This window comes from Gorilla gorilla, chromosome 10 (assembly GCF_029281585.2).
Source record: "Gorilla gorilla gorilla isolate KB3781 chromosome 10, NHGRI_mGorGor1-v2.1_pri, whole genome shotgun sequence".
Taxonomy (NCBI): domain Eukaryota; kingdom Metazoa; phylum Chordata; class Mammalia; order Primates; family Hominidae; genus Gorilla; species Gorilla gorilla.
Window position 1 is genome coordinate 60,379,976 of NC_073234.2, and position 14,222 is coordinate 60,394,197.

Sequence of the window (14,222 nt, forward strand, 5' to 3'; positions counted from 1 at the left end):
ACTGTGCTTTCTGAGGTTCCACTCTAAGTCGTTCTACCTAATGCTGCTGCATAGGATTATGATGCTCCAGGCTGCTCCATGCTGCACAGTATCTGAATATCTTTGTTAAAATATCAGGCATTTATTCCACTTCACAAATCTAAAGGTACACAAAACTTCTGAGTGTCTTCTGACACGAGACCACCCCTGAAGGGAGAATGAGACTGATGATCTCATAACTCCTATTAGCTGCTGTTCAGATTAAGAGACGTCAATATGGAAGGTACAGTCCTCCTGGGAGCATGATGTAATCATTGACATTCTGTTTTTTAGTTAAAAGAGTCATTGAATACAGGTCATTGTATCAGTACTTAAACTGATAAGTGATTCATACCAAAATTATTTAGGCCCTCATTTCTAGAAAGAACATAAGAGAATTTTATGTTAAATTCACTTCAATTCAATTAAAACTGTTCAAGTATTTATATTTGAAACATATATAAGTTAATCTCAATGACTGTGCAATTTAACCATGCAGATATCTGTTTTTATTCAAAACCCGTTTGAAGACCAAGAAATGTATTACATTTTCTTTGAAGAATATATAACAAAGTAATCCTTTAAGGGAAGATGAATGGTAATTTAAAATTATTTAAAATACAGACATATTGTAGCAGTAGCATAAGTACTGGTAAATCAAAGAGATTTATTCAGGGAGGGAATTTCTAAATTACAAGCTCCTCAACAGCAGATTATCTCATTCCTTTTTCTATACCCCCCACATCATATAACATGATGCCTAATGCATCAAAGATACTCCATTAAAATCTGTTGAATATGTTTATTGAGAAATTACTAAAAACAAATTATTGTTCCATACTTGGCAAGCAGATCCAGGAGGAAGTAGCAATAGAGAAAGGAGACTAATAAAGGTCAAATTCAGAGACCCTTGAAGAATAAGCATGGCTAGGGCATATACTCGTGAAAATATTTGAGAAAGAGAAGTGTGTTAAAATCATGGCACCTTAAATGCCATGTGTTGAACTTTTGTTTCTTTCACAGAGAGTTGTTGAATAGTTCTACAAGAAAATATCATCATAATATTTAATCCTAAGTGCTTTGGTTTATGAAGGCTCTGCTCTTCTGGCTCCTTTTAAAGGTTTCATTACCAGAACAGATACTGGGGAAATTACCTGGCTACCTCAACCTGGTGCCCCCAAACCATTGAGGTTTCAGACTTATATCCACAACACGGTCTTGGGCTATTCAGAGAGCTTTGTTCCTTTTTATTCGAATTTATATCAAATATTAATTAATTTGTCAGTAGGGCAAGGGTCAATACATGCCTCCGGTCATATGACATTACAGAAAGAGATGTGTATTATACAAAAACTGGTATCTAAAGGAAAGTGATTCTATAGTTTCTGGTATCTTTAATTATTCTCCCTGAATGTAAGCAACTATTTCCTTGTATCAAATCCAAGTCTTATCAATCAATCAATACTTCCTGAGTACCTGCTATGTGAAATGCTTCATACAAGCCCCAGTTAGTAATAACAGTAGAAGCAAATTCTCAAACTTCAAAAGCTTAGCACCTAGTTAGGCAGAAGCTTTAGAGAAAACTTGATGGATCTACCTTTTGATCCCTTCCACCCAGAGGAAACAGTCTAAGCATTTATTATTGTAAAGAACATATATCCAAATCTCTGAAGCTTAGTGAACAATACAAAGGTCAATTTGACCTCCAAAAACGATAATTCTCTTACTATACTCTCTGACTCAAAATTTACCAATGATACACTATCATTTCATCATTCATTCAACAATCATCTATTAAATACTTTTATGTGTTAGGCATTATGCTAGGCAATAGAAATTAAAAGATAAAAACTTTTAGCTTAGTAGTTAAGATATATGTACTCCATCTTCCAACTTGTAAGTCAGGCTCTGTTTTAAAAGCCTAAGTATTAACTCAATTTTCATCTAAACAAATGATGTAGCTACTACTATTAGCTTCAGTTTTAAATGAGAAAATAAGAATTTCAACTCTATTTCAGGATCCAGATTAAATTTTATCTTTATAGGAAAGTGTCTCCTCAGACAACCTCCTCCTCTGAGGTCTTCTCCCTTGTCAAAAATCTTCGAGTGGTCCTTTGTCTCATCTGCTGGTATCTTATTATTATATTCTTGCTTACTTTTTAAATGCAAGGCCACTTCCAGTTGAATAGTGGGAAACTGAATTAGAAGAAATATATTTGAGGACAACTTAAAAGGTTGAGGAAAGAAAGTATTTTGGAGAAGTATTTTCTTTGTTGAAATTTGGTGTTTCTGATACGTCTTAATGGACAATAAATAGAACACAATAACCAACTATAAAACTGTCCTAGGAAATCTGAGCCTATGTTCATAGCATTTTAGATGTTTATATTATCAAAAGGCAGTGAGGCTAGGAGACAAGGGTACAGACTGTGAGTCTAGTCAGAAGTGATACACATGGCTCAGTGGATTTAGGCAAGTCATTTCAGTGTTTGTACAATGGGAATAGTAATATAATACATACCTCTGAGAATTACATAAAAAATGTATGTAAGATACCTGTGATCATTTCTCTTTACCCCTAACTACACCATAAGTTTCCGAGAGAGAGGAAAAAAAAAACATACCTTATACATATCTTTATATTCCTATTGGGGCTTAAATACTTTGCACAGTGTGTGATTAATAAATGCATGTGCGTAAGTGTAAGTGTGTGTCAGCATGTAAGTGTGTGTGTGTTCAGAAGATTTAGGTGTCTTAGAGTAGAGCTGATAATTAAAAGAAAAGCACCTATGAACATCGATGCAACTACCTTCATTAAGAAATCTTGAAGCAGCCGGGCCCGGTGGCTCACGCCTGTAATCCCAGCACTTTGGGAGGTCAAGGCGGGCGGATCACGAAGTCAGGAGATTGAGACCATCTTGGCTAACACGGTGAAACCCCGTCTCTACTAAAAAAATACAAAAAAAAATTAGCTGGGCATGGTGGCAGGCGCCTGTAGTCCCAGCTATTCGGGAGGCTGAGGCAGGAGAATGGCGTGAACCCGGGAGGCGGAGCTTGCAGTGAGCCAAGATCCCGCCACTGCACTCCAGCCTGGGCAACAGAGCCAGACTCCATCCCCTACAAAAAAAAAAAAAAAAAAAAAAATCTTGAATCACAAGAATTACTATTAAATGGTTAACATTGGTGCTATGGTTTTCTTGTGTCCCCCAGATTTCATGTGTTGGAAACATTCCCTAACATGACAGTATTTAAAGAGGAGACCTTAAAGAGGTGATTGAATTTTAATCCATTCATGGATTAATGGATTCATGGGTTATCATGGGAGTAGGCCTGGTGGCTCTACAAGAAGAGGAAGAGAGACCTGAGCAAACACCCGAGCACACGCAGTCCCTTCACCACATGACGCCCTGTGTTGCTGCGGCCACAGGACTCTACGGAGTCCCCACCAGCAAGGAGGCTCTCACCAGATATGGCCCCTCAACCTTGGACTTCTCAGCCTCCATAACTGTATGAAATAAATTTCTTGTCTTTATAACTTACCTACTTGCACGTGTTTTGAAGCAATAGAAAACGGACTGATAAAATTGGACTGAGGATACTTCCATGCATTTCTTTTTCTTTACTTTGTGAAATTGTGGTTATCTATTTAGGAGTTAGCATCTGTTCTACAATTTTCCCAGGATGACTATGAATACCAAATAAGATAATATATGAAAGCACCTTTGCAAATTAAAAGTAGTATAAAAATGGACTATACTATTTTAAATAGAAGCTTCCATATAACTGATCATCAATTTGACACTTTATAAAACTTAAGCTTACTATAAAACAGAAACTTGAGTCGCAGTCTTTGAAATCTATTTCTGGAATTATCTTGAGGCCAGACTTTCAAAACCCTTTTATATGGAAATTTATTAAAGAAAAGAATCATTCTATAATGTTCTTTCCCCTCTTCTTTATTCCACTGAGAAGTTAGAACACTTCTCAAATATGCCAGTTCAAAAACCCCTAATGGCTAGCTGCCAAGACTGAATTTATATGGACCAAATTCTCTAGAAATGACACTCAAATTCCCCTCTCAGTTGTCATAAACTCATTCAGAAATATTTTTATTTCATAGAATTGATTTCTTCATAAGTCTTCATGAAGTCAGCATTATATATTATCTCTTTTCACTTATGGGAAGGGAAATGAAATATACTCAGCTAATAGATAAAATATTAAATAAAAAGTTAGGTATTAAAAGACAAGGCATTGGGGACTGGAGAAAAAATGGGTCTCTAGATGTCTTGAGAATATAATGGCATAAAATGAGAGAAATATTTTTCCTGTGACATATTTTATATGTTATTTTCAGAACAGTTTTAGACTTAAAGAAAACTGAACAGAAAGTACAGAGAGTTTCCATATATCCCTTCTCTCCTGTATAGTTTCTCCATTAACATTTTGCGTTACTGTAGTCGATTTGTTACAATTGATGAGCTAATATTAATACATTATTATTAACTAAAGTTCACAGTTTAAATCAACATTCACTCTTCATGTATATCTGCTGTGGGTTTTAACAATTGGGAGGAAGGATACAATAGAGCTTATCTTTCAAGATCTAGTGACTTCTTCAATGCAGTGAAGTTGCCAGTATCACTTGCAATGTAGGTATGTAAAAGTAATCATTTGCTTAGCAAATGAAGAAGCTGTTATATAGGTAATTTTATTTGTTTTAAAATCTTTAAAGGTCCTAGGGATTTAACAGATCCAAGAAATATGGTTCTTGGCTTCAAGGAGGGTATGAACCAGTGAAAGATAAACATTGACTGCTTAGCACCTGTAGAGATATTGGAACAGACAATGAGGAAAAGGGAGGAATTCAGGGATGAGTGTTTGCCTTTTGGGGTGGCTATTAGAGTGTAACATGTTGCTATTCAACAAAGGGGAACTCGAGTTTTGATGGGAAAGTGAGTTGACCAATAATTTAGTTTTGAACATATTATATTTGAATTTCCCATTAGACATTCAAGTGGAGATACTAGGTAAACATCTGAATAAATAAGACCAGAATTTAGAAGTCAGACAGGAGTAGGGGATAGCTACTTGGAAGTCATCTACATATTAATGATATTTGAAGCCCAGCAATAGAACCTCCTAATCAATTTGTTTTATGCAATGAACAAAATGGAAGGAAGAAAAAAGAAGCAACAGAAATATAAATCTGAAATTATTTTGTTTTTCCTTTGTCATGGCTCTCTAACTAAAAGAAACAAAATAAGGGGAGGAAGCAGTAAGAGCTGTATCTATTGGCAGCCATGGAGCTGTTTGTTCTCTTGGTAGATTGTTTACTTTCTTTACAAGTTTAGAAGAGATACCTTTGACTTGTGATCTAAAGTTCCTGCCAAGGTAAAACATTTAAAAAAAATTGCTTCCTGAGTGTTTTCAGGATTGAAGGAATATCACTACAATAGCTGCAGTTTCTTAGAATAAAGATATTAGAAATTTGGAGGTTGAAGAATGCAGAAATTTGTCCTCTTTTATTTTTGTTAACTAATTTTGAACATATAAAGTTTGTTATAGCAATTTAAAGACATTTAGTTTTTTTCAATAAAGTATCAATTTTGAGTTTGATATGTCCAAATTTCTATTCTTAAATTTTAAACTATCATTGACATTTTAAGTGATTTTGATTTAGCTTGAAAATTAAACTCCTAACATGACTATGCAGAGTGATATAATTATCTACCTAGTTAGGGTAAAGAGGAAGGTTTTGCATTTAAATGGAAAACTTTAGGTGAAAGGTGATATACTTACTTACATTTTATGTGACCATACATTCTTTATTTAAGTTTGAACTGTATCTGAAATCATTACATCAGAATGTTTCTATTTAATATTTTTGGTATTTTAATAAATATTTTTATGTTTTCAACTCAATCATGTATTTGTTTATTCACCCCCCCCCCCCAGTTTTCATTTTTCTTGAGTTCCATTTGTTTTGATTAATATGTCTTGAATTTCGGGGAAGAATTTGTAATGATTGATATTGTGCTGAACTGAATCTCTCTGACTGAGCACTCCAGCAGAAACAAAAAGCACCATGTTTTGACCTTTGCATTTCTCTTAACATACATTGTATAATGAGATGTTAGCAAATCACCCTCCAACCCTGTCAGCAAAAAAATTACAAAGTTTCAGGTTTCAAATCTCTTGCCCTTGCAGAAGTGGACTTCCCTTCCAGAAGCTGTGAGTATATAGTTTTTGGACAAGTTACGTCCTGAAACATGATTAGCATTCCTTTCGAAGCACAATATCTTAACTAAGTCAGGTACTATTTCTGATATGCCAGTAATAATGATTGTTTGGCTATGGTTTTTCATCTCTTGTTGTTGTGTCTCCTTCTTTGGGAATGATTCCATTTTGTTTTCTGTAATTAATATTTTTATTTTAATAGGAGTCAGTAACCTAATGCAGCCTCTCATGGAAAAATTCTAATGTGGCTGCAATTTAGTGTTTTTCTGAGAATGAGAAACTTTCTGGATTCATCTAGAATACACATATTATTTTACGAAACAAACAAAGAAACAAAATCCATTGAGAGCAACACTTTAAGGGGTATGCAGAGTAACAGATTTTAGACCCTGAGAGAAGCTCATTTCCACTGTAGCTATGTCTCTCTTATCACTTTCTGCTATTCGCATCTAATCTATACATCATTCACCTTCAGACAGGCTCACAATACAAATTCTTAGTGGTAGATCTTTGCTCAGCCTTGACAGCCAACTAGTTATTTGACCAAAACTAAGGATAGCAAAGAGGATAAACGTTTTAGATAGGGCTCTAGTATGGAAAAGTTCAAATTATTCTTTCCTTGAACAAATATTTAGGTAAAACACAAAGATAAAAACATAGGGAAATTCAAAATTGTCAAGATATCAGTTCTGCCCCGCTTGATCTACAGATTCAATACAATTCCAATCAAAGCTGCAGCAAGTTATTTTGTTTACATTGACAGTGATTCTAAAGTTTACATAGAGAAGCAGAATGGTCAACAAAATATTGAAGAAAAAGAGCAAAGCTGGGGGACGGACACTGTCCAACATCAAGATTTAAAGCCATAAAGACTATAAAGCTATGGTCACCAAGATACTGTGGTACTGGTGAAAAAAACAGATACATAGATCAATGGAACAGAATAGAGAGTTCAAATATAGAACCATATAAAGATAATCAACTGACTTTTGACAAAGAAACAAAGGCAATTTAATGAAGAAACAGTCTTTTCAACAAATTGTGTTAAAATAACTGGACATCCATGTGCAACAACAAAAAAAATTTAGATACGTACCTTACACTCTTCACAAAAACTAACTCAAAATGAGTCAGGGACCTAAATTTAAAATGCAAAACTATAAAACTCCTACAAGGTAACCTACGAGAAAATCAAGGTGACCTTAGGTATGGAAATAACTTCTTTGGTATAGCAATAGGGGCAGAATCCAAACTTCTTTGATATAGCAATAAAGGCAGAATCCATGAAAACCAGAATTGCAAGGCAGGACTTCATTAAAATTTAAAATTCCTGCTCTGCAAAAGACACTGTCAAGAGAAGGAGAAGACAAGCCATAGGCAGGGACAAATATTTGTGAAAACATCTGATAAAGGAGTGTTATCCAAAATATGCAAAAATTCTTAAAACTTAAAAATAGGAATACAAACAACTCAACTAGAAAATGGTCAAAATTCCTGAAGAGACATCTCACCAAAGAAGATAAACAAATGGCAAATAAATATATGAAGAGATGCTCAACATCATATATCATCAGGAAATTGCACATTAAAATGATAAAAAGATATCACTACATACCAATTCAAATGGCAAAAATCTAACACCAAATGTTGGTTCCTGCTGTTCCATATCCTCACTAGTATTTGATGTGGAAGAACAGGAACTCTCATTTACTACTGGTAGAAATGCAAAATGGATCAGCCACTTGGGAAGACAGTTTGGCAGTTTCTAACAGAGTTAAACATATTCTTACCATATGATCCAGCAATCACACTCCTTAGTATTTACACAAAGAAGTTGAAAATGTATGTCAGTACAAAAACTGGCACAAGGATGTTTATAGCACCTTAGTTAATAATTGCCAAAAATTGAAACCCATCCTTTAGTAGAGGAATCAATAAATAACCAGTGGTACAACGAGGCCATGGAGTATTATTTAGCACTAAAAAGAAATGAGCTGTGAAGCCATGAGAATATATTAAGGAAACTTAAATGCATATTACTAAGTGAAAGAATTCAATATGAAAAGACTATATACTATATGATTTCAACTATATGACATTCTGGAAAAGGCAACACCACAGAGACAGTAAAATAATCAGTGTTTCCTAGGGGTTAGCAAGGAGGGAGAAATGAATAGGGAGATCACAGAGCTGGAATGCAGTGGCACAGAAGATTTTTAAGGCAGTGAAACTATTCTGTATGATACTATCATTATAAATTCATGCAAATCCATAGGAAGTACAACAGCAAGAGTAACCCTAATGTAAACTAAGGACTTCAGTTGATAATAATGTATCAGTGCAGGTTCATCGATTTTAACAACTGTAAAATCGGTTTGTGCGGGATGTTGACAGTGGGGGAGGCTATGTGTGAGGAGACAAGGAGTATATGAGAACTCGCTGTTATTTCTGCTCAACTTTGCTGTAAACCTAAAACTCTTAAAGTCTATTAAAAAATAACAAAATTATAGGGAGAAATAAAGTACAGTGGGGAGTCACAGGAAAGGTGATATTCGCTCTCTTTAAAAATGACCTTAGAGATAGTCCATATCTAATGTTATTCTCAGAATATACCACTCATGTATCTGTATTTCTTTTTTATTGATAATATCTGTATAGTATTAGAGATTAATATCCCATGGATAGGAGTCTAGTAAAGGAAATAACTCAATTATAGAACACCCACTGTTTCAAATACCGGTGGTTTACAAATACCTTTAATCTTCAAAATTACAGTTAGGTAACTATTATTGACTCCAACTAACACATCGAGAAATGAGGTTTAGAGAAGTCAAGCAGCTTGCCAATGATAATAAATGGCAGTACCTGTCCCCTAACATCTTCATCCTGATCGTAATGCTCGTCTTCATGATTCTTCTCATCACTGGAGTACATATGATAGGTAAACTGCCACGATCACTGCCAGTTCTTTATGTGAATTATCTTTTTTTAATACTCATAATAATACATTGAGATTTATACCATTTGTGCCCTTCTTTAAGGATGAGTATCACATTTCATGATTAAATAATTCTCAGTGTCTGACTTTCCGATTGATTTGGGGCTTCAAAAACCTGAGAACCTACCACAACACCTATCACATGGGAAATGCTTAGTAAATAGTTTTTAAATTCCTGAACGTATAAATTAGCAAATGTTTTCAGAGTTATAACTATGCCACTTACCTAAAAAAATTGCTTAGTATTTGTACAGAATATGTAAAGGGATAAATTGAAGAGACTGAAAAGAGAAGCAATGACATTCCAATTGCCCCTTTTATTTCCTTCAGTTCCATTCAAACAGGACCACTATATTTGACTCTCAACAATTTTGTTTTGTTTTCTTTCAAATCACTTATCACATCCCCCATCTTTGTTTTTTCCTCTCAACATTATGGCTAAAATCTAGTTAATAAAGAGCAGTGATTTTAATTATAGGCCCAGCTATTTCTCACCAACCTATTAAAGCATCTCCCTCCCACTATAAATACAAGTATACAGATAGGAAGTGAATTTCCCAAGGCAGCAGGTTTAACCCTTACAGAGAATAACCTGGGAAGGAATTTTCAAATGGTTCAACTTTTTACAGCTTCAGTCAAAATATTTTCAAGAGATTTCTGCTGACTGGCTCCATGGAGCGCATCCCTGGCACAGGCCTGAACGCCCACTGGCAAGACGCTGTGGAGTGAACCGAGTGGCAGGAGGGGAAGCAAGGCTGTGTTCTTTACATGAGTATCCCTCCTTTGAATGGTTTTCTCCTAGATGCTAAATCAGGGGAAAGGATCTCTTCCTTTTGCTGCAACTCTCAAACTTGTTTTGTTTGTGGAAAGCCACCCAGCTTGTTAGACTCTTACTCTGTTTATTAAACTGATAAAATGGATCCGTAGTCTCTCTACCAGGCCCAGTAAACACCTTGCTGTCTTTCCTACCAATCAGCTATCTTTCCCCCGTATTTCTGCAGTCCACAAAAAGATTAATTGCTGCAAAAGAAAACCAAATTCTATATACTTCCTTTTTTGTTGTTGTTGTTAATCACATTTCTTTACATTGTAATCGGGAGTCTAAAACAAGTTAAGATTGTAAAACATATCTTTATTTATATTTATGTTTACAGAAACCATAGGTGACCAAGCCACGATTACAGACTGAATTATGTTTCCAGTACTACTTTTGAACACTCAAAATAAGACTCTTAAAAATGTAAATTAATGTACCTAAAGTCTTTTTATTTTCGACATATTTTAACATTTCTCTATGAAAAATTAGTTATTGATTTTTGAGAATATGGGTAATTACTAATATATATACAGTACACATATAAGGAAATGGGTAACACTATCACAGTTATTTTGAAATTTTAAAAAGTCCGTTAACAGTGAATAAGAACATATAAATCATCACAAAAATTAATCAGGTTATTAATAAGACTGATTTATCACTATAAATTAGGATAAAAGACTATTATTATTATTATACTTTAAGTTTCAGGGTACATGTGCACAATGTGCAGGTTTGTTACATATGTATACATGTGCCATGTTGGTGTACTGCACCCATTAACTCGTCATTTACATTAGGTATATATCCTAATGCTATCCCTCCTCCCTCCCCCCACCCCACAACAGTCCCCAGAGTGTGATGTTCCCCTTTCTGTGTCCACGTGTTCTCATTGTTCAATTCCCACCTATGAGTGAGAACATGCGGTGTTTGGTTTTTTGTCCTTGCGATAGTTTGCTGAGAATGATGATTTCCAGTTTCATCCATGTCCCTACAAAGGACATGAACTCATCGTTTTTTATGGCTGCATAGTATTCCATGGTGTATATGTGCCACATTTTCTTAATCCAGTCTATCATTGTTGGACATTTGGGTTGGTTCCAAGTCTTTGCTATTGTGAATAGTGCTGCAATAAACATACGTGTGCATGTGTCTTTATAGCAGCATGATTTATAGTCCTTTGGGTATATACCCAGTAATGGGATGGCTGGGTCAAATGGTATTTATAGTTCTAGATCCCTGAGGAATTGCCACACTGACTTTCACAAGGGTTGAACTAGTTTACAGTCCCACCAACAGTGTAAAAGTGTTCCTATTTCTCCACATCCTCTCCAGCACCTGTTATTTCCTGACTTTTTAATGATCGCCATTCTAACTGGTGTGAGATGGTATCTCATTGTGGTTTTGATTTGCATTTCTCTGATGGCCAGTGATGATGAGCATTTTTTCATGTGTTTTTTGGCTGCATAAATGTCTTCTTTTGAGAAGTGTCTGTTCACATCCTTCACCCACTTTTTGATGGAGATTTTGTTTTTTTCTTGTAAATTCTAGGAATCCAACTTACAAGGGACATGAAGGACCTCTTCAAGGAGAACTACAAACCACTCCTCAAGGAAATAAAAGAGGATACAAATAAATGGAAGAACATTCCATGCTCATGGGTTGGAAGAATCAATATCGTGAAAATGGCCATACTGCCCAAGGTAATTTATAGATTCAATGTCATCCCCATCAAGCTACCAATGACTTTCTTCTTCACAGAATTGGACAAAACTACTTTAAAGTTCATATGGAACCAAAAAAGAGCCTGCATTGCCAAGTCAATCCTAAGCCAAAAGAACAAAGCCAGAGGCATCACGCTACCTGACTTCAAACTATACTACAAGGCTACAGTAACCAAAACAGCATGGTACTGGTACCAAAACAGAGATATAGATCAATGGAACAGAACAGAGCCCTCAGAAATAATGCCGCATATCTACAACTATCTGATCTTTGGCAAGCCTGAGAAAAACAAGCCATGGGGAAAGGATTCCCTATTTAATAAATGGTGCTGGGAAAACTGGCTAGCCATATGTAGAAAGCTAAAACTGGATCCCTTCCTTACACCTTATACAAAAATTAATTCAAGATGGATTAAAGACTTACATGTTAGACCTAAAGCCATAGAAACCCTAGAAGAAAACCTAGGCAATACCATTCAGGACATAGGCATAGGCAATGACTTCATGTCTAAAACACCAAAAGCAATGGCAACAAAAGCCAAAATTGACAAATGGGATCTAATTAAACTAAAGAGCTTCTGCACAGCAAAAGAAACTACCATCAGAGTGAAGAGGCAACCTACAAAATGGGAGAAAATTTTTGCAACCTACTCATCTGACAAAGGGCTAATATCCAGAATCTACGATAAAAGACTCTTAACTTTTACAGCCATAAGCCCTTTTAATAATCTAATGAAGGTTATATAACATCTCCCCTAAATAATGCAAACCAACACACAGGATTTGATGGATCAATATTATGTTAAGTCCATGGGAATAGATTTAAAACACTGTGAAGACAGGGCCCATCGCTGTCTGGTCTGTTTTTTATCCCAGTGTCTTCTACCATACTGGAAACACAGAATTTAGCACTGTTTTGGAGCTTAGGCAAATATAGTTCAAAATGAAGCAAAAATTGTATTTACAACAATCAAAAAAGAGGATGCAGAACTATTATTTTGCATACGGTATGATTATAGACCAGGATATCAAAGAAAACGGATTTAAATAAAATATGAACATTAAGAATTCAGCAAAGTGACTAAGCGGAAGATAAATATAAACTAAACTATAGTTTTCTTTTGTACTAACAATGTCTACTTAGAAATAAGAAAGGTGAAGCCTCAGCCTGCAGTATTAACAAACACACGATTGATGACCTAGAAATACTTTTAATAATCAGTACAAGAAATGAAAAGCTATAAATATTTATTGATAGACTTAAAAGAAGCATTGACAAATTGGAAAAATATACCAGCTCCTGATAACAAGACTCAATATTCTTAAAGTTTTCCAGAATGACATACTTTCAATCAAAGCACTAATGGGATTTCTCTAAACTTGAAAGAATAAGTCTCAAATTTATTAGAGAAGAAAAATGTTTGAAAAGGACATTAAGACTATTTTGGAACAATTTATAGCTAATGCATACATAGCACTTACTACTAACCACTGTAAATACATTTAATTCTCATTGGAGTTCTCACAGAAAATCTCTATGGTAAATGCTATGAATATCTCAATTTTACAGAGAGAAATTGAGACACAAAGATGTGAAGTAGCTAAGGTCACACAGTTAACTAGTTGGCTTGTTGGGATTCACAACCAAGCAGTTTAGCTCTAGAGTCCATGTGCTTAAGTACTCTACCAAATTGTTTCTCAAGGCTAATAAAATAACTATAATCCCACCAATTGAAAATCATAATAAAAACTTCATAAAAAATGATGTTCTTTAAAGAACAAACAGATTCTATAATAACTAACATTTTCTGAGCATTTATTGTGTGCCAGACACCTTACATGTATTATCTCACCCCTCACAAAAACCTTGATATAGGTTATTTCTTTGTGTCCATTTTAGGGATGAAACACCTAAGTCATGTAGGTTAAGCAATTTGCCCAGGATTGTGGTGTTTCTGGTACTAGTAAGTGGTGGAATTAAGATTTAAACCAGGCTTACATTTATATTGCTTACATCCTCTATTTGTGAAAGTGCTAACAGGTAAACATATGAAATACGACTCAATAAAGGGCACTGAGGTAACTAAATAGCTAGAAAAAAATCAATAAGTATTCTAATCTCACTTCATGTATCAACAAAAACTCAGATGAATTAAAAGTCAAAATATAAAAATCAAATTAACTTACAGAAACTTAAAAAGAAAATAAATACACCAACTCCCTAAATATAAGAAAATACAAAAGAAAAAATTTAAGTTGTATATATAAAAGTTATGAATGAATTTTAAGGGCAAAATGTAAATTGGGAAAAAACTTCAAAAAGATTACAGACATAGCTATAAGGAACTCACAATTAATATATGAAAGACTATTATAATACTAACAGACTAATGAATAAAGAACATGTTAAACTTACATGAATGAA

General features: G+C 34.6%; 1 protein-coding gene across 6 annotated transcripts in view; it reads right to left on the reverse strand.

The window, feature by feature from the left end:
- The window catches only part of CNTN1 (contactin 1), a 381,066-nt gene that overhangs the window by 174,077 nt on the left and 192,767 nt on the right, over positions 1 to 14,222 (reverse strand). For 2 of the 6 annotated variants that reach the window (XM_063694062.1, XM_063694063.1), the window contains exon 2: positions 2,828 to 2,965. The exons of the other annotated variants lie outside the window; for them this stretch is intronic. The gene's annotated coding sequence lies outside the window, so the exon portion shown is untranslated. The remainder of the gene's footprint in view (positions 1 to 2,827; positions 2,966 to 14,222) is intronic. 6 annotated transcript variants of the gene reach the window in all.